At 44.9% G+C, this 18759-nt stretch overlaps 1 non-coding gene across 1 annotated transcript; it reads left to right on the top strand.

The window, feature by feature from the left end:
- The first annotated feature begins 2598 nt into the window (after positions 1 to 2598).
- LOC120240961 lies at positions 2599 to 2723 on the top strand. The gene has a single exon (XR_005530791.1). It is a non-coding gene; the product is annotated as a U6atac minor spliceosomal RNA (small nuclear RNA).
- Positions 2724 to 18759: the final 16036 nt, after the last annotated feature.

Raw genomic sequence — 18759 nt, 5'->3', positions numbered from 1 at the left:
CTGTAATTAATTATATAAATCTATAGTCAATCTTGAATGTTATTTAATGCATGTAGAGAGATAAAATAATTCAATATAATAACATACTACATATCTTCTATTTTCTTTTCTTTTTTAAAAGTTTATTTATTTTGATAGAGTGTGGGGCGGGGAGGGAGAGGGAGAGAGGGAGAGAGATAATCCCAAGCAGGCTCTGTCAGCGCTGTCAGCACAGAGCCCGATACAGGTCTCAAACCCACAAAACTGCAAGATCATGACCTGAGCCAAAATCAAGAGTTGGACGCTTAACAGACAGTGCCACCCAGGTGCCCCTCATTTGCCTTTTGCATCATAAAGTTGGGCACATATTTTCACGTGTTTACTGGTCTATACGAGTGACGCTTTGCCCCTCGCCCCTCTTACTGTGGAAGCCTGCGTCTTCTCCTGCGAGTGTCCGGTGTCTGCTTACTCGTCCCTGCTTTGGTCAGATTGCCACCACCACGGTCCTTCCGTGGACTGGCTGAGTGCAGTAGGGTCAGTAGGGTCGCTGGTTAGAGCGATTTGGGCTCACGTTTTTCATCTCCTTATATACAGTGACTACAGTTCTTAGAGGAACTTCTATATTGTTAGAACTTGGCATCATGTGTTCGCTTTGAATAAGCGATGATGGGTGTCCGATGAAATGAAGGGCATGCGCATCATGCATTTCAGGCTATGAAGCTTCCAAGGTATTGCGATGCCTTCGTGAAGTCACGGTGGGCCTTCTACCAACACGTAACCACGAAATATCATTGTTATCAAATTCATGCACATAATTTAAAAGTCAAAGAGAATCTCAAGACTGGCCTAGAAAACAGTGCAGCATCTTAGTTTTATGGCTACATCCTGCTTCTCAGAGGCCACCGCTGTCATCCTCTCGGTTTCTTCAAATATAGAACCCACTGTTTGTACCCACTGGAGGCGTGCTGCTGGGTCCTGACTTGCCACCCTCATCCTTATCCACCCGGGCTTCTGTCCTGGGAGGGGCAGACAATGCTCCCGAGTGAGCACCCCGCCCGCACAGAGAAGGGGCGTCACCTGCCCGCATCCAGCAGACACAGCTGTGGCCGCTTCTGCTGATCATTGTTGGACATGCCACTGGACTTTCTCATAAGCTGGGCACTGTCACTACATGATGACACTTTGGCATGACTGACAGTCGTCTTTCTTTTAAAATTTTTTTTTAACATTTATTCATTTTTGAGACAGAAAGAAGGAGAGAGAGAGTGGGGGAGGGGCAGAGAGAGAGGGAGACACAGAATCCGAAGCAGCTCCAGGCTCTGAGCTGTCAGCACAGAGCCCGACGCGGGGCTCGAACCCACGAACTGTGAGATCATGACCTGAACCTAAGTCGGTCACTTAACCGACTGAGCCACCCAGGCGTCCCAGACATTTGTTCTTAAGTTAACGCCCTGTGGTTTCTTTTGCTTAATATTTATCACTTCATCATCCTTAACCTTTAATCGAGCTATAAAGTGTCTCTTGATTCTCTTTCTCTTCCTTAAAATCCATTCGGTCTGCCTGTGCACGTCCCTGGGCCCATCCCCCGGCCCGCTTGGCACAGCCCAGCTGTGCCCAGCTTTGCTGTCTCCTCACTCAGGACGAGGTCTGTTTGTGCTGGACCCTCTCTTTGCACTTGAGTGCTGGGTGCTGCTCTCGGCGTGTGCTCTCTTCCCTTCCGGTGTTACTGGCAACCCATGAAAATAAGGTCATTTTTTGAGTTCTTAAGTGTCTTTAAATGTCTTTACTGCCTTTCCCATCTGCTGACGCCTGACCTCATGCACAATTCAAGACACAGGTGCTTCATCCCAGAACTGCATCAACCCAGTGTCCTCTGGCACAGTCCTTCCAGCACTGCTCCTGGGAAGAATGATTTTGTTCCACACTCCCAGTGCCACGGCGGATCTGGGGATCTTTATCAGCGGTGCTCTGATTCCGTGATGGCTGCATCCCCTTCCCTTCCCTTAAATCCACTGTGGGGCTCCCATATGGGGCTTTCAATCCAGAGCCTTGCCTCACCGCATTGGGCCAACAGCCTTTATTTTCTCTTTCTTGCAAACCTATCAGGAGAACCCAGAATCACTCATATAATTTTTTTTTTTTTTACCTTTTGTTCCTTTGCCACATCTCTTTATCTCTTTGTTCTATTTCCTTGGTGCTTTTTTTTCTAGTTTATCTTCCAAACATTCCACTATTTTTAGAGAAATTGGGTTGCTATGTTTTTAAACCCCGAGGACAGTGATGCTATGACTTTATTCCTTTCTCATAGCACCCAGTTCTTGTTTCGTGCATACGACATCTCTTTACATCTCTGAGGCTGCTAGTTATAGTTCTAACAGTGTTTCACTCTCTCCGTGTCCTAGATCGGGTCCCTGAGTTTCTATCCTATCTCTGCCCTTCAGGTTGAAGCTTTCCACAGCCGTCCCGTGAGCCCCCCTTGCTGGGACAGTCAGCTCTGTGTCTGTGGCTGGGCTAGAGAAGTGATGAGATTTATTACAGAAGGATTCAGTCGGAAGTTGGTTTTTCACTTTGGAAAATCCAATTCCCACAATCTACACTTTTGAAAAACGGAGTATTTAAGTGTTGCATGAAAGGAGAGAAGGTCAGCAGCCCCCTTGACAAGGATGGAAGGGGCCCTCGGGCCTGACAACACGCATATGGTTAAGGCATTGCCACCTACTCGTGGCATCTAACCAACGTTTTTTCTCTGCTCCTCCCCTGCTCGCTGTTTGTCTCTCAAAAATAAAGACATAAAATTTAAAAAAATGGGGTGTTTAAGTTTCTCCAAAGAATTTTGCAACACTCTTTGACTGTGTGTGTGTGTGTGTGTGTGTGTGTGTGTGCGCGCGCGCATGCGCACACACGTGTGTGTGCAGAGGGAACCTGCAGTGTGGGTGTCTGGCCGCATTCCTTTCTGCTGTAGGTGGGAGAAGGCAGAAGACGGCTGCAGACACTCTGGTTCGTCCACAAGCGTCGCCTGCCTCGTGTGCCTTCCTCCTGTGTCCTTCTCCACACCTGCTGTGTCCAAGGCCAAGCTTACCATCTCCAGGGAACAGACGTCCAGTCTCTGAGTTCGGGCATGATGGGGGGAGGGGGCCTGAGGGCCCGACAGCCCGATGTTGAACTTTAATCTGCCCCCACCCTCACCCATGCTCCTGTCCCTACGGCGCCTGCCTGTCCTTTCCAAGTTCCGCAGGGTGACACCGTGACACTGCTTGCCTGCACACAGGCTGTGGTTTCCATTTCTGTGTCACTCAGCACTTGCCGTGAACTGTTCAGCATGCACATGCATGCACATATGCAAGTGCAACACACACATGTGCACACACACCATCCAGAATGCACACACACATGAACATACACTGCACAGCATTCACACACATACAATGCACACACACCATCCAGCACACACATGCACACACCATCCAGCACACATGCACACACCATCCAGCACACACCTGCACACACCATCCAGCACACACATATTTACATAACCCTCTGTGCGCTGCTGTCCCCTTTCCTATTTGCTGTGCCCCCATTTCTGCTGACTTTCCCACTTTTGTGCCTTTACTGTAGCTTTGAGCAGTGGTTAACGAGGCGTCAGAGATAAATGGTCATGTTAAATGCACGGAATTTAACCATCGTAGCGCATGACCATTTTTAAAGGTGGGGTGGGCCTTGATGTTGGCTGCACCTTTCGAACCAGGGGCCCGGCTTTGAGGACGGTTCGGTTTGCCATCCCCCTTTCTCATCCAGCAGTTCTTTCGATGTCGCCCAGCGCCAGGCTCAGCATCTGTGAACAGCCGGGCAGCCCCTGGGGTCACAGCGAGGAGGAAATGAGAAGGTCTGGGCTAACTCTGCTCAGTGCCCCGCACGTGTGGGGATCAGTAAGCGCCGCCACCTCCATTTCTCTCCTTGCTGGTGCTCCCGCTGTGAAGACTTGAAGGGCGAGAAAGCTGCTGGGCAGGAAGCATCTGGACCCGCACTCACGTGTGGGGAGGCAGCGACCCAGTGCAGCGATGTTGCTCTCTTATCCTGACCCCCCAGAAAGGAGCTTTGGACCCTTTGAGTTGCTCAGAAACCACCCTTAGTCTCCGCCCTGGGATCGCCTGCTTAAGACCAGGTCCACACCTGCGCCTACCACGTCGCACACTGACGCTGAGGCAGACCCGGTGCTTCCGTGGGCTGCGACTCGCGCCAAGGTCCCTCATCAAATAAAACGTGCTGCCTAATGTTCTCAGCCGGTGACCTCCCTTCAAACAGACTCCCTGACTCCGAGGAAGATTATGTTTTGCCTTTGGTGATTTTCGTCCTGATATTTCTTTCGCAGAAAAGAGAGAAGGGAAGAGAACCTCTTTGTGATTGTTAGATTTATTAGACTTTTCTGCACTGAGATTGGGGTAGGGTGAGGGGAGGGAAGGCGGCAAAGTGATTGATGTGCTAAGGGTGTGGACTCTGGACACTCGGAGTTGCCCTTGACCTGGGAAGGACGAGTTTCAGACGTGGGCACTCCAGGAAGAGGAAATGCGAGTCTGCTCTACGTTGCTTAACACATGTTGACACCTAGGAAGCACCAAATAAAGGTTTCCTAGCGTTACTGCCGTTCTCTCTCACGGCCACAGGAGGCCTTGAAATTCTACCGAATTCAGTACCAGCGAACACCGTCCCCTCATGCAACATGTTACTCCAGGACTTGTACTTTAAAATTCTCCTTTCTATTTTTCTTTGTTGTGATCACTTTACGTTTATCTCTGTGAAATTGTGCACCAGCTAAATGGAAGAGGTGGGCCTTACCTGTGTGACACAGAAAGAACACAGGCCTTATCAGGATCCTTCCCCAGGCCCCAGGCAGGAGCAAAAGAAAGGCTCAACGTCTTCCGGATTCTGATCAATTGTTTTCTAAAGCCAGGAGACAGAGAGGGACACCACATCATAGTTAATGTCCGTATTAAGCCGAGGCCTCCGTGCACTGGGAAGGCCGAGTCGCTGTGTCACTGAGGATGCTTGCGGGATCTCTGTCAAGTCTGGGGGATGCGTTGGGAAAGTTTATTGAAGATTGTCTGTGCGTGCCGGAGCCACGTGCAATTCGGTGTGATTGGTAAGGCCATGTCCCGGAGGGAGGGACTCGCACATCCCAGAGCAGCGGAGAGGCTGCTGTGAAGATTACACTAAAATGTTGTTGTCAGGAAAAGAAATTGTTTTGGCGCTATTTTAATGTACTGTAAAATTTGGGATTCAGGATTAAAATTTGGGGGATAGATGGGCTTAAAAATAGTTTTAAGGAGGTATATGAGCAGAAGTTTTGAAGACCAATGGCCTAGGTCAGAATGGCCAGAAGGACCTCAGGCTCCATTCTGAACTTGTCAGTTGAGTGTAGCATAGATTTGGCATTTCTACTGGCATTTTACCAGGTGGATGACTGAAGGAGGGGCTCATCTGGGCAAACGAATCCTCAATCCACTAGATTTTTCTCCTGAAATTTCACCATCTAACTGCGGCAGTGACTGGTGGGTGAAAGGGACAGACAGAGACATAAAGCTTCCTGGGGTGCAAGGCCACCCTGCCACCATCCCTGGTATATGACACATAAGTGGAGACCACAGTTATGTACTAGTGCTTAGCAAAGTGTATGTTGTCATGTGGGCAATAATACTGAATATATGCTGATAAAATGTATCATGGCCAAGAGAACATTTGCTGGTTTAAAACTGGTCCTCGAATGGCCTGATGTGTGAATCCCTTGGCTTATTCGGACCCAGTTCCTGGACTTGGTATGGAATGGCAACACACTTCTATGTTTCATGTTCCAAAATGAGAAACTAAGGAGGTGGTTATTACTTATTATAATTTAACGATCTCCTGAACAATGCTGTGAGGGCCAGGAGTTGTTTAATAAAGTGGGATTCATGAGAATTTCACTCATTTTTCTAAGATTTAAGACCCTGGGGGTCTGTAGAGTCAATATGTTCTACAAACGTGTGGGATAAGAAAAGTGTGAGCAACTTCTAGCCACCATAGTAAAATTAATAATGCTTAATAATGACTTGTCGAAGGGGACATTTCCAGAGTTGGCAGCATTAATGGGGGAGGGGAGCTGATGGCCCTGTCCCTCCATTTGAAGTGGGACCATTTTCTAAACTACTGTGTGAAATGCATCTTGCTTTGGGCGGACCACAGACGCACAGGTGGTGGGACTGTCACAGACGTCGCCGTATCTCATCGTCTGCAGTAGCAAATTTCATTCCTCTACCCAGTGAGAGTGCTTCCCCATAATACGCAGGGCCATCTACCATTGGGCAGTGAGGTGAAGGGCAGAAGACTGAGAACGTGCATGTGCTCAAACCCACAACAAGCCAATAATAATAATTAATAATAATAATAACAACAATAAAGTGATGTCTAGTGTGACCAAGGTCGTAGAGACTTCATGTTGCTCCCAAGATTGCGGAATGATTTGAAGCACGCACACACCCAAATCAGAACAAAATTTAACTTCACAGGACATAATAAAAGTACTAATTTTGGGGCCATAGCTCACAGTCATCCTGATTCACCCAACCTCAAACAGTCTCACATCAGAAGTACCTGTTCTCTTCCACGATGTCTTAACTCCTTCAAACCATTTTCTAAAATTCTTTACAAGGACACAAGTAAATATGAACTCCTGTGGCGGAGAAAAGAACTGGCAAAAAGTCAATCTCTTCCCTGCAAGAAGCATCTGAATCATGTTTTATTTATTTAAAAAATAAATTAAAAAATTATTTATGTTGCTCTACAGATACACCGATGTTGAATATAATATAACAGAAAGCACTTGGCAGTATGGCTGCCGTCCTTTTTACTAGGATGGGCCGAGTTACGGGTTATTTTGTCATACTTTCCCATTTAATTTTCATCACTTTTATGTTGATTTCTTCCACCACTGATGATTTCTTCCAACAGGCGCTGACACCCACAAAAAGGGATATTCAGTCAACAAATGTAGCTCTTGCTAAGTTCCGTGAGCTCCATTTGACACTGGAGTGACAATTTCTGTACAAATTTAACAAAGAAGCCATTTTAGAAGAAAAGGAGGAGACGGACCACAGGAAGCCATTGTTTTTATCCAGCACCAGGGAGGAAGTGTGCCTGTTCTGGAAGGACAGCGCTCCTGGGTTGCTTCTCGGACTTGCTGTAACCTTATTTGTGTCTTGTTTCCCTCACACCCCTAAGTCTGGCTCAGTGAAAGATGAATCCATGGTCCAGAAAGTTCTGAGGCATTGCCCAGTTACTGAGGCAAAACATTGTAAATCTCAAGAAAAAAAAAAAACACAAAAAAAGAACAAGAAAACAAAACCTAGGCTGGTGGCTGGGGCAGCGGCAGGCTGGTGGCAAAGGCATGTTTCCTAACAACTACCCACCCAGAGTGGGCGGTGCCGGGCAGGCTCACTCTCCTCTCTCTAATGCGAAATCCTTCAGGATTGAATTTATAAGAGATTACAGAAATCTGTAGTGTCTGTAGTTTATATTTTTGTACTCATTTATTTATTTACTCAACAAACATTAACTAACTAGCGACCGTGGGCCTGGTTTATATTTGACATCATCACATCCGGCTTAATTGTCGCCTGCCTTGAGGTTTCGAGAAACGACCCTGTGGGCTCATAGTCTGTGTATATGGGAGGTCTTGCTTTCACAGTAGGTTTCGTGATCTCAAATACAATTTATTTCCAATGGAAGATGATTGTCCCTTCACATGCCTGCACGTTTCAAATTTGAAGTTCAGAGGTAGTTAAAGAAGAAAGGGATGTGAAATCGTACTTCTTTCTGAGTCACATTTTATATTTATCTTACTGATTCTCATCTAGAATCCATGCACAGCATGCTCATTGGGGTAACACTAATCTCAGGCCGGGGCACTGACTATGAACCCTTCAAAAGATACTGTTGTTGGGGTGCCTGAATGGCTCAGTACGTTAAGCATCAGATTCTTGATTTTGGCTCAGGTCATGATCTCATGGTTTGTGAGTTCGAGCCTCGCATCAGGCTCTGTGATGACAGTGCATTGCCTGCTTGAGATTCTCTCTCTCCTTCTCTCTGCCCTTCCCCTGCTCATGCTCTCTGTCTTAAAAATAAATAAATAAGGTTAAAAAATAAATTAAAATACTGTTGTCTCCTGCTAAGTTCTCATGAGACAAATATCTCTAATATTATTAAAAGAGCTGGCAAAACATGATTCTGGAAAATGTAAAGTGCATGATACCCCAAAGTATTACAAGGTAAATTTGAAAGGATTCTTAAGAATAACAAAGGTTTCATTGGAAAAGTGTCTATTCATGTCTTCTGCCCATTTCTTCATTGGATTATTTGCTTTTCAGGTGTGGAGTTTGGTGAGTTCCTTAGAGATTTTGGATACTAGTTCTTTATCCGATATATCATTTGCAAATAACTTTTCCCATTCCATTGGTCACCTTTTAGTTTTGTTGAATGTTTCCTTTGTAGTATAGAAGTTTTATCTTGATGAATTTCCAAAGAAGACTCCAGTTGGCCAACAGACACATGAAATGATGCTCAACGTCCCTCATCATCAAGGAAATACAAATCAAAACCACACTGAGATACCACCTCATACCTGTCAGGAGCCTACAGATGCTGGTGAGGATGTGGAGAAACGGGCACCCTCCTACACTGTTGGTGGGAATGTAAACTGATGCAGCCCCTCTGGAAAACAGTGTGGAGTTTCCTCAAAAAATTAACAATAGAACTCTCTATGACCCAGCAATAGCACTGCTAGGAATTTACCCAAGGGATATAGGAATGCTGATGCATGGGGGCACATGTACCTCAATGTTCATAGCAGCACTCTCCACAATAGCCCAAACATGGAAAGAGCCTAAGTGTCTATCAACTGATGAATGGATCAAGAAGATGTGGTTTATCTATACAATGGAATCCTACATGGCAATGAGAAAGAATGAAATCTGACCATTTTCAGCAACATGGATGGAACTGGAAGGTATTATGCTGAGTGAAATAAGTCAGGCAGAGAAAGACAGATACTGCATGTTTTCATTCATATGTGGATTGTGAGAAACTTAACAGAAAACCATGGGGAACAGGAAGAGGAAAAAAAGTTACAGGGAGGGAGGCAAACCACAAAAGACTTAAATACAGAGAACAAACTGAGGGCTGATGGGGGTGAGGGAGAGAGGAAAGTGGGTGGTGGGCATGGAGGAGGGCACTTATTGGGATGAGCACTGGATGTTCTATGGAAACCAATTTGACAATAAATTATATTAAAAATGTAAATATGAAATTTAAAAAAGAGTAACAAAGGTTTCAGGGGAAACTCAGGATTTCTTAATGGCCTTGCATTTATTGCTGAACACAAGAGACATGGACAAGTCTGAAATACAAAACTAATTGGGCAGTTTAGCTTTACTGTGGCCACAAATGGAAAGGATGTCAAGGACATCTTCCTCTGTAGCTGATTTAATAAACTTCAAGAAGAGAGTAAGTTTTATGTTTCAGTGTACGTGACAATTGTGGTCTGGCTGCTAAGAAGCAAAACTAACAGGGATCGATACCCTCCATCTTCCTCCTGACTCTTGCCAACTTCCAACTATTATGATCTTGCTTCTGGGAGACGATCAAAGCATGATCGTGATTCCTGGCCTTGATGTCACAGAACGGCCCTTTCAGGGCAAAGACAGATCATTCCAGATGTGATGTTCCAAACTTGGCTACATCTATTGAATGCTCTCCTGGGTGGCATTCTGTTTTCTGGACTCTGTTTTCTGGACTCTGTGTCTAGCAGAAACCACTAGAGTAAGAGGGTCATACGAGGGAAAACAAGAATTGTTAGCACCATGTTCACGTTCACTTTGAACCCTGAGATATAACGCAACGCATGTTATGGTTGCTGCTACTCACAGCCCGCTTGAATTTTGCCATAAGACGGACCTTAAATGGAAGCACATTTGCAGCCAAGGACAGACGAAGGCGTGAGTGGCACAAGAACACACGGAAGCCCTGTTTTAAAAGCTGAAAGGTATGGAGGGCCCCATGGAAAAGCCAAGCTGGCTTGAGCCTCGGAGATGCAGCTCCTTCATTTCTGAGTCAGGGACAGAGGTCGGGACGCAGGCTGGTGGAGCACAGGGCTCGCTCCTTGCACTGTTGGCACAACTCCCTACTCACCCCCTGGGCTACTCGCTGATGACCTTTGGTTCCATCCAGAGCACTGTTTTCTGATTGGAAATGTAAAAACCCAGAGGGAAAAGGAAAATAACATATAGACTAATGTAAGGTGCTCTTGCTGAGAGCATGGCTGATGCTGGCCGGCCACCAAGCTAACGACAAGTGCTCTCAAGGGCAGGAGACACCGCCCTCGTCAGCCAGTGAGTTCTTTCAGCCACGTGCCTCCAACAGAATCCGTCTTGGAAACTCAGGACGTTAATTCCTATGGAATGCACATTTGTCTTCATAATCTAGGTAGTTTGAGCAAAAGCAGATGAGAATGCAGAAAAATAAACTGGTTATTCTGTGTTTGAAGTGTTGGATGACCTTGTATTGCCAGTGAAGACAGGGGTATTGGGAGTATGAGATCAAATTATGTACTTTATAAGAAAAAATGAAATTTAAATCCATCAAGGGTTCCCTAATGCCTGTGTTTATGAAAACACCATTTATGCAGTCGTGCCACACAGAGGAGATGCCACAGGATCTGCAGAGGTGAACAGTTTTCAGACCTGCAAACAAAATACACATTTAATACATAGACTCTCGGAGGGAAAGGGGCTGCTGGCCCCCTGGCTTCCTCCTCCCTCGTGCCTTGGAATAACGGCTTCAAAATGCCTAGGAATAGGGTCAAGGGCTGGGATTCACTTGCAAGCTTTAGAAACTCCCAGTTTTGTGTCTTCATTTACTTCGACTAATATGAAAAAGCATTTCCCAGAACTGAGTCAGGCCTCTTCCCGAACCTGGCTCGGGAGGAACAGGTCCACGGGCATCTTTACACCAGACAGGGCAAGTGCAGCAGACGACAGCCACACGTCATGCTCCGCAAGCCACGCGGGGCTTCAGGCACCTGCACCGTGCGTGTGGGACCCGAGTCCATGGGCCCCGGGTGGCGGGCGCTTCCTGCTCCTGGCTGCTGGCCCTGCTAGCCGGCTAGCTGCACCCACAACCCGTCACCCTTACAGGGTTCGCTTCCTTGCTGGCCAGTGAATCAGACAAGCCACCCCACCCTCTTGTGACTACGGAGCCTCAGCACAGCTGTCTGGTCCCTGAGCAGCCCCACCCTGGGGTGGGGTGCTGGGCCCTCCCCTGGCCGTGTTCCATCTTGTTGGCCGGTGCGGCTGTGTTGGGCCATCTGGTCCTACTCAGGGTGGGACACCCCTCCCGCACGAACGGGGTGAACAGAGTTGTGATTGGAGCACCACCTCATGACGGGAAGGGAAAAGTCCAAAGACTCTCTCTTTGGGACTTTTGGTCACTTCATGTCCCCATGATATCTTTCCTGGGATGATTTCGCATGAACCTCGATGATCCCCAACTTCTTTTTCAGACATCTCTGCTCCTCAGACCCACCCCCAGATGGCATGGACTCTGTCATTCAAACTCTGTCTCCTGGAAGAAAATACCCCTATTGTCCAAGAAGTGTGTCATACTGGGTTCTGGAGCATTCTTACTCATGAATTACAAGCCCTTCTCCAGGACTGAAATCTAGTCTTGGTGGTGCTGTGAAGCAAGAATGTGAAAGAGAATGCAAAAGCCTCTTTCGCAAGCACCCCGTCATCACCAGGATGGGAGTCATTCTCTCGTGCGCTGTATGCCATGCTGGCAGCTGCAGAGGCGCCACTGAAGGTCTGCCTCCTGGTCACCAAAAACACCCAGAAAAGGTTAGACTCATTAACGGTGAGGGGAAGCTTAATACACAGGCAAGTGCATTCAGATTCCATCCTGTCCACTGTTTCTAGAATATAAGATGACCACTTCCTCAGAGTGAGGTCTTCGTCTCTCTTCAGAAAGAAGTATCAGTGCTATTTGGTCCTATTTTAACTGTTTCTCCTGTTGGTGTTATGTAGCTCGTATTCTCTGAACAGTGTAAGTCACCGACGCTCCCTTTTACCCACTTCTCTGTGGACACTTGATGCCATTCCCGAGAGTTTGAAGTTAGTCACACCGACTCTGCCCCGGCTTTCTTCCACGGGTTATTCTCAAAGCTCGAGTAATAGCCACACGTTAACCAGCCATGTGCGGTTCCCACCACGGTGCACACAGGGGAGAGGAGGGTCAGACTAGCTCAGGGCACACGTAGCGGTTCCCAGGGACAGGGCAGCAACAGGCACTGCAGCTCTCCAGACAACATAAAAGGGCCAGGGGAGGTGTGGTATCCCCTGTCCATGTGAAGCACACCCTGAGTCTCCCTGCTGTTCCCAAAGGAAGGAGGAAGGGACACAAGAGAACCATTCACATGGGACGGTGGTGCTACTGCAGGAAAGGGTGGTTGTGTGAGCGCAGCTCAAAACCATACAATTCGCCCTTTAAAGTGCAGTTTGGTGCTTTTACTATATTTATAAGGTTGTGCAAGTATCCGCACCACTTAGTTCAAGGATTCTTCCATCACCTGTGTGCCTCCTTTCCCTCCTGTCTGCCACCCCCATCCATCTGGATGGAGCCACTCATCTGCTTTCTGTCCCTAGAGATCCGCCTCTTCTGGATTCTTCATATGAAGGGAACATAACAATATGTGGACTTTAGTGCTTGGCTTCTGCGGGCTCAGCATCGGATGCTCAGAGCCCATACGTACTGAGCATGAGTCAGAGCTCCTCGCCTTGCTGGAGGGTTTGGGGGGCTGTTTCACTTGGGCTCCATCCACATAGAACTCTTCCTACAAGGATCGCCAACATTTTCCAAGAGGGTATGGGATTGAGACATGAGCATATTGAATAAGGCCCATCATTCTCTGAATCAGTAACTAAGCTCTAGTTTAACTCTAGTAAGCTCTAGGAAAGCCACTTTGAATGATTCCCATCTGTTTCTAGATAGAGCGTAAATAATTAATTACACATTCAGACTGTACCTTCTATTTGCAGGAGTTACAGCAAGAATGGAGACCATGCTTTGCCTTTGGCCAAGTGAGAAGTGCCCTGGGTAGGGCACTCTCTCTTGGTTCTTCCTAAACCCTAACTAGTTGTGACCTCTAACTAGCTGGGTATGACTGTGAGCAGCTCCCTGAACATGTTGGCATTTCATGTTCCTTGTTTGCAAAGTAGGGTTGGGGGCAGCAGCAGGTGGGGCTGAGATGCATTCGGGGTGAGATGACTCAAGTTGGCCATGGCTTCGTCTGCTCACTGTGTGTTGGCTGAAAGTTCCATGATAAAAAGGCCAACAAACAATGGACTTGAACTAATTACATGTAACAGCTAGAACAAGTTTCTCAGCCTGACACCTCTGACAGTTTGGGCCAATGGTTCCCATCTGGGTGGTGGTGTGGGGGTCGGCCTGGGCCACCAGGAGGGTCGGCAGTGTCTCTGGCCAGTAGCACGCTGTTGTGGCAATCACAAATGTGTCCAGACACCACCCGCTCTCCTGGGGGGAGCAAAGTCACGGCCACTTGGGACCCCTGAGTTAGATAATTGCACCTCTCTAGGTGTTCGCAATGATTCCTATGCAGTTCTCCACCTACGGTGCAGTCCACGCAGTCTAGCCCATCCCCTGAGACTGGTCAGAGCACTAGTGTGTCAAATCTCAAGCTGCAGATGTTGTTTTCTTCTTTTCCTTCATCCCAAAGCCCGCATGGTATCACAGAGCTTATTTGTTTGATCTCTCTGCTTTTCAAGTCCTACTAGACAGTGTTGGTAAATAGGTCCTACTATACCACTATGTCCATGAATGTTACTTTTTCTAAAGAGTTGGGTTTTGGTTGTTGACCATCAAAAATGTTACTTTTAGAGTCATTATGATTATAACATGATCATAAAGAATTACCTCTTGGGCCACCTGGGTGGTCCAGCTGGTTGAATTCAGCTGGTGGTTCAACTCTTGGTTTTGGCTCAGATCATAATCTTACGGTTTGTGGGATAGAGCCCCACATCAGGCTCTGTGCTGACAGCTCGGAGCTGCTCGGTATTCTCTCCTTCTTCTCCTGCCCCTCCTCACTCACATGCCCATCAGCTCTCTCTCTCTCTCTCTCAAAATAACTAAATAAACATTTTTCAAAACTTACCTATTGATATTGGTTATGACCATTAAATTGTGAATTTGGTAATAAAAATAGGTGATATTATTTATAGCTTTTTGTATGCCACAGAATATATGCAAAACACTTTAAATTATCTTTCACTTTAGTTGTGCCTATTTGATAGATAACTCAAGCTTATAGAGGCAAAGTGACTTTTGCCTAAAGTAATAATGCTCAGGCATTCATTGTGGAAATGGGATCTGAATCAAGGGAGTGAAAGTTCCATCTGCTCTCAATGCAACCTGAGGTACTTAGTTCATGGAGTTTAAAACATTGTCCGTGTTTACACATAGTTAATGTTTGGGTTCAAGACAGGTAAGGAAGGTGCATATTTCCTTCTCTTTCACCAAATCGTATTCCAGTGGGAAATTGAAAATAATAATGGCGTGTGTGTGTGTGTGTGTGTGTGTGTATCTCTATCCAAATTTCTCCTTAGCCAAGACACCAGCCATATTGGATTAGAGTCCTCTCTCATGACTTTATTTTAACTTGATTACCTCTATAAAGCCCTTATCTCAAACTGCGGTCACATTCTCAGGTATTAAGGGATAGGACAGAAACATACCTTTTAGAGGAAACAATTCAACCCATAATGGAAATTTTAATTAAGTAAAGGTAGTTACTAAATGCCGGTTCAATAGTCAGCTACACTAAATATTTTAGTTTTATTTATTTCTATTTTTCTCCATTTGCAAAGCTAAAGTGTTTGTATGATTATTTTCCAAATGTAGCCATTATGAAGATTTGCAATAAAGCAGTGGTTAGAGATTTATTATAAGCATGTCTCTGTGGCTGGTCTGAAGAGAGAAGGGCATTTACCAAAGACAGCCACGCAAATGGAGAAATATTTACAGTATACTGAAGGCACTGGCCATTTCAGAATTCATCAGAGAACAGTTGGGAATGATTTATTGTGGACACGCTTTAATTTGGTACACCAAAAAGCACATTAGGACTTCTGCAGACTCTGTTCCTCAGGTACTAAGAAATAAGTGATTTGTTATTGATTTATCCACTAGATAAAGAAGATTGTTACTGCAAAACCCCACAGCACCAAGAACTTCAAGGATAAAGAGTAGCAACACTGAGAATAGATGATGGATAGTTGTTGAGATGAGTCTGCACATTTCCCTGAATCTTAAAAATTTGGCCACATCTCCTTAAAGTTCTGTTACCAAATCTCACGTCCACCCTGGATCTTGCTTAATGAACATATTGTAATTGGTATTTGTACATATAATAACTAGGCAATAATAGGTTTGGTGACCTTTGTGGAGCAGAGCAAAACAGCTGACATTTGGAGGGCAGGTGTTTTTGTCTTTTCTGGAAGGCAGTTCTTTGGGAAACCACCCTCTCTGCAGCCCAGCCACAGGCCTCTCCGAGGGGCGGCTGCTCAGGCCTCTTTTGCCCACTGAAAAGGAAAGATACCCTTCTCCACTCACCAGGGCAAATTTGAGTTCCTATTCCACCACACTCCAAAAAAAAAAAAAAAAAAAAAGACGGAAGACAGAAAAACTCTGCTCTCTGTATCCCACCATCTGAGCTCTGCCTTTGAGTGTTCTGTGGTCTCGTTACTCGAGCTAATAAGACCAACTTTTAAAGGAAGGTAGTTAGATTTGGGCATTCCTTACTTATAAACAACTAAGTCAGGGAAGTGTTAAATGCAGTGTTATAAGAAGTCTCTTTAAAGAATTGCACGAGTTACATAAGGCCATTGCTTTTTTGATATTTTAGAATTTACATTTTTTTAATGTGGAAAAGAAACTGAGCAAAGTGAAATTTCATAACAAATTGTCTGTGATACCTTGCGATTGGTGCAACTGTACTTTCATAGTGTGACGCCGGTTTATTTACTAAATGCGGGGGCTTATTTCATCAGTAGATGAGAAGGTTTCACACAGAAAGTTCTTGCGTTTGATTAGCTGTGGAAAGTAACAAGGCGTTGTAGAAAAGAAAGTGTATTTTTTCCCCCAGGACCAAAAGAAAACGGGACAGACAGTAAAATATAATGGAAGCATTTTGGTTTTGATTCTCCTATCCTTATGCCACAAACTAATTCTTGATTTATTTATAGAGAATGGAAAGACCAATTATTTCTATAATCCATCCCCTAATCCTGGGTCTGTGATACATTTTATAAACATCCCAGGAGACAGTGAGAAAGGAAATATTAAGTGCCTAATACGCATCAACACTAGGCTATGTGATTTATATATATTATCCTTTTTAACCCAAATGATAAACTTGACCAAGCTATTAAGACTGTGGTTACAGGTGAGTCACATAGATTTGTAATAACTTGATGCAGTTCACACAGTTAGTACAAGTCATGTTTTGAACCAGTTTTCCTGGGTCAAAGCACATGCTATGTACATGCTTCTGTGTCATTTTCCAAGATGGGATGATTATTAATTTTCTGAAATGTGTATGAAATGCCAAACATTGAAAAGCTGTTTTAAGATTCTTTAAGATTCTGCCAATAGATTCTTTTTTTTCCTTTTCTTTCATAGTTTATTGTCAGGTTGGTTTCCATATAACACCCAGTGCTCATCCCCTTCTTTCTCAAGTTGGTTGTCTATCTGTATGGAGGGCTTTCCCTATCAGGCTCTCTGTAGCATTTCTGTGTGCTTCTGCACATTGCTTGCTCTTAAGAATCCGTCATAATTGTCACTTGCACTGTAATTACCATCACTGTTATTATGACCATCACCACCACCACCACTGCCACCACCAGCTCCATAATCACCTCTGTCACCACAATTTTCTGGTGGCTTCCTGGTGCAGCCTCAAGCTATATGGATTCGTATTTCAAATCAGATTCAATTCCATGAGCAGCAGGTGTTGTTTGTTTTTAATTCATGTGTAACTTTTTTTCCCCAGGGTTTGAACAAGTTAAGGAACACTCCAGGTACCTCATCATATTTTTATTTTCTTTTAGCATTATTTATATGAAGCCTAATTTATTTAAGCATCAACCTGATTTCTCCCAGTTCTTCAAATCGGTTTTATTTTGCACGTTTCAAGCTCCTTCTGTTCGTTATTAAGAGAATGCCCTCTCCCTCCACCCCCCTCACTCATGATTGTGTTCTAAGACAATTTCTTTCTATGGACACTTCATTTTGTGCTCTGCTCTTCAACAGCCAAAAGTAAAATCAATTCTTCCTCGACTCATAATGACAAACCATCAGGGAAGGGTTTTGAGTTTTCTAAAGAAAGAAAGTTCAAAGTTTTCCCTGGCAATAACCTCTTTCCTACTTTTTCATAGAGGCTTGAAGAAAACATGGGTGACTTAAGTAGATTTGTTCTACAACATAACTATCTAGCAAATAGCAGATTAGTAAAACCGATGCTTTTTCATAAAAAGTTGGTGAGATTTGAATGAATTTGGTTTATTTATTTACATGGCCAGCCAACCTCCACGTGTGGGGGAGGCTCGGGGAAGTGTCTCCTACCAGGTAATTGCCAACCGCGATCCCCTTCCATCCCTCCCCTCGTTTTCTCCTGAAGGCTATCACAACACAATAACACGCCCCTGTACGTACCCCCGCATGAATACAGTGTTCAGACAGGGTTCTCTCAGCACAAGCTGGGAGACCCAGTGTTTGCCTTTGACCAAGAGGTAGGAGCACCGATATTTTACGGTACTGTGTTCCGAGGTGTCTTACACTTGACTGTTGATTCTCTAGAGGATCCTGATGCAATTGTGACCTAAGTGAAGACTCAAGATATAACTGTGCCCTTGGCCGTGGTGAACCATTATTTTCTGCCTGCCACAACTGTAATTTCAGCCAAATAAACAATGAAGTCAGACTTGTCGAGGGAGTTCACTTGCCCACATTACCTTTGCTTCATAAAGAATAAAACACGAAGCTCTGCTTGTGCCGAGGATGGCCCAAAGTGAGGCGTCTGTTCGTTGTCTCCATGTAATAAGCCACTATTTAAAAACGAATCCTGCTAGCATACCTCACCGACCCAAATAACTCTCAAGGAAAACCTGGCCATTAGCTTTAAAGAGAGACAATGCGGAAGGTCCTAACGCAGCATCTCCAGGACTAGCCCTGGATAAAGACAGTTAATTATGCTCACAGATATTTATTACCTCAAAGTGTCTAAATAAAATGTAGCTCTTAAACTATTATCCAAGTAAGCCCAATGATTTTAACTGGTTCTTTTCACTTTGTATTGATAATCTGTAAAGAAAAACATACATAAGCACACTTTCTCAAAACACAACCAATACCAACAAACATAATTTCTAAATGTAAAGAACGTCCTGAAAACTAATGATGAACTCATTTTCTTAGCCAATGTGACCTTCATGCGAAGACAGCTTTTAAAAAGCATTTACCACTGACAATACAAAACTTTGGGCTATTTTATTTTTTTTTTTTGGAAAATCAAATGGTTGGCCACTGAAGAATCAGCATTAGAACTCTTTTATGCACTTGCATAAAAAATACACCTTCACAAATAAAAGCAAGCTGCGAACCATTTATCTTTGCTTATCTCTTTGATTA

This window comes from Hyaena hyaena, unplaced genomic scaffold (genome assembly GCF_003009895.1).
Source record: "Hyaena hyaena isolate Hyena2069 unplaced genomic scaffold, ASM300989v1 scaffold_267, whole genome shotgun sequence".
Lineage (NCBI taxonomy): Eukaryota > Metazoa > Chordata > Mammalia > Carnivora > Hyaenidae > Hyaena > Hyaena hyaena.
The sequence above is the reverse complement of the archived record's forward strand: the minus strand, read 5'-3'. Positions and strand labels throughout refer to the sequence as shown.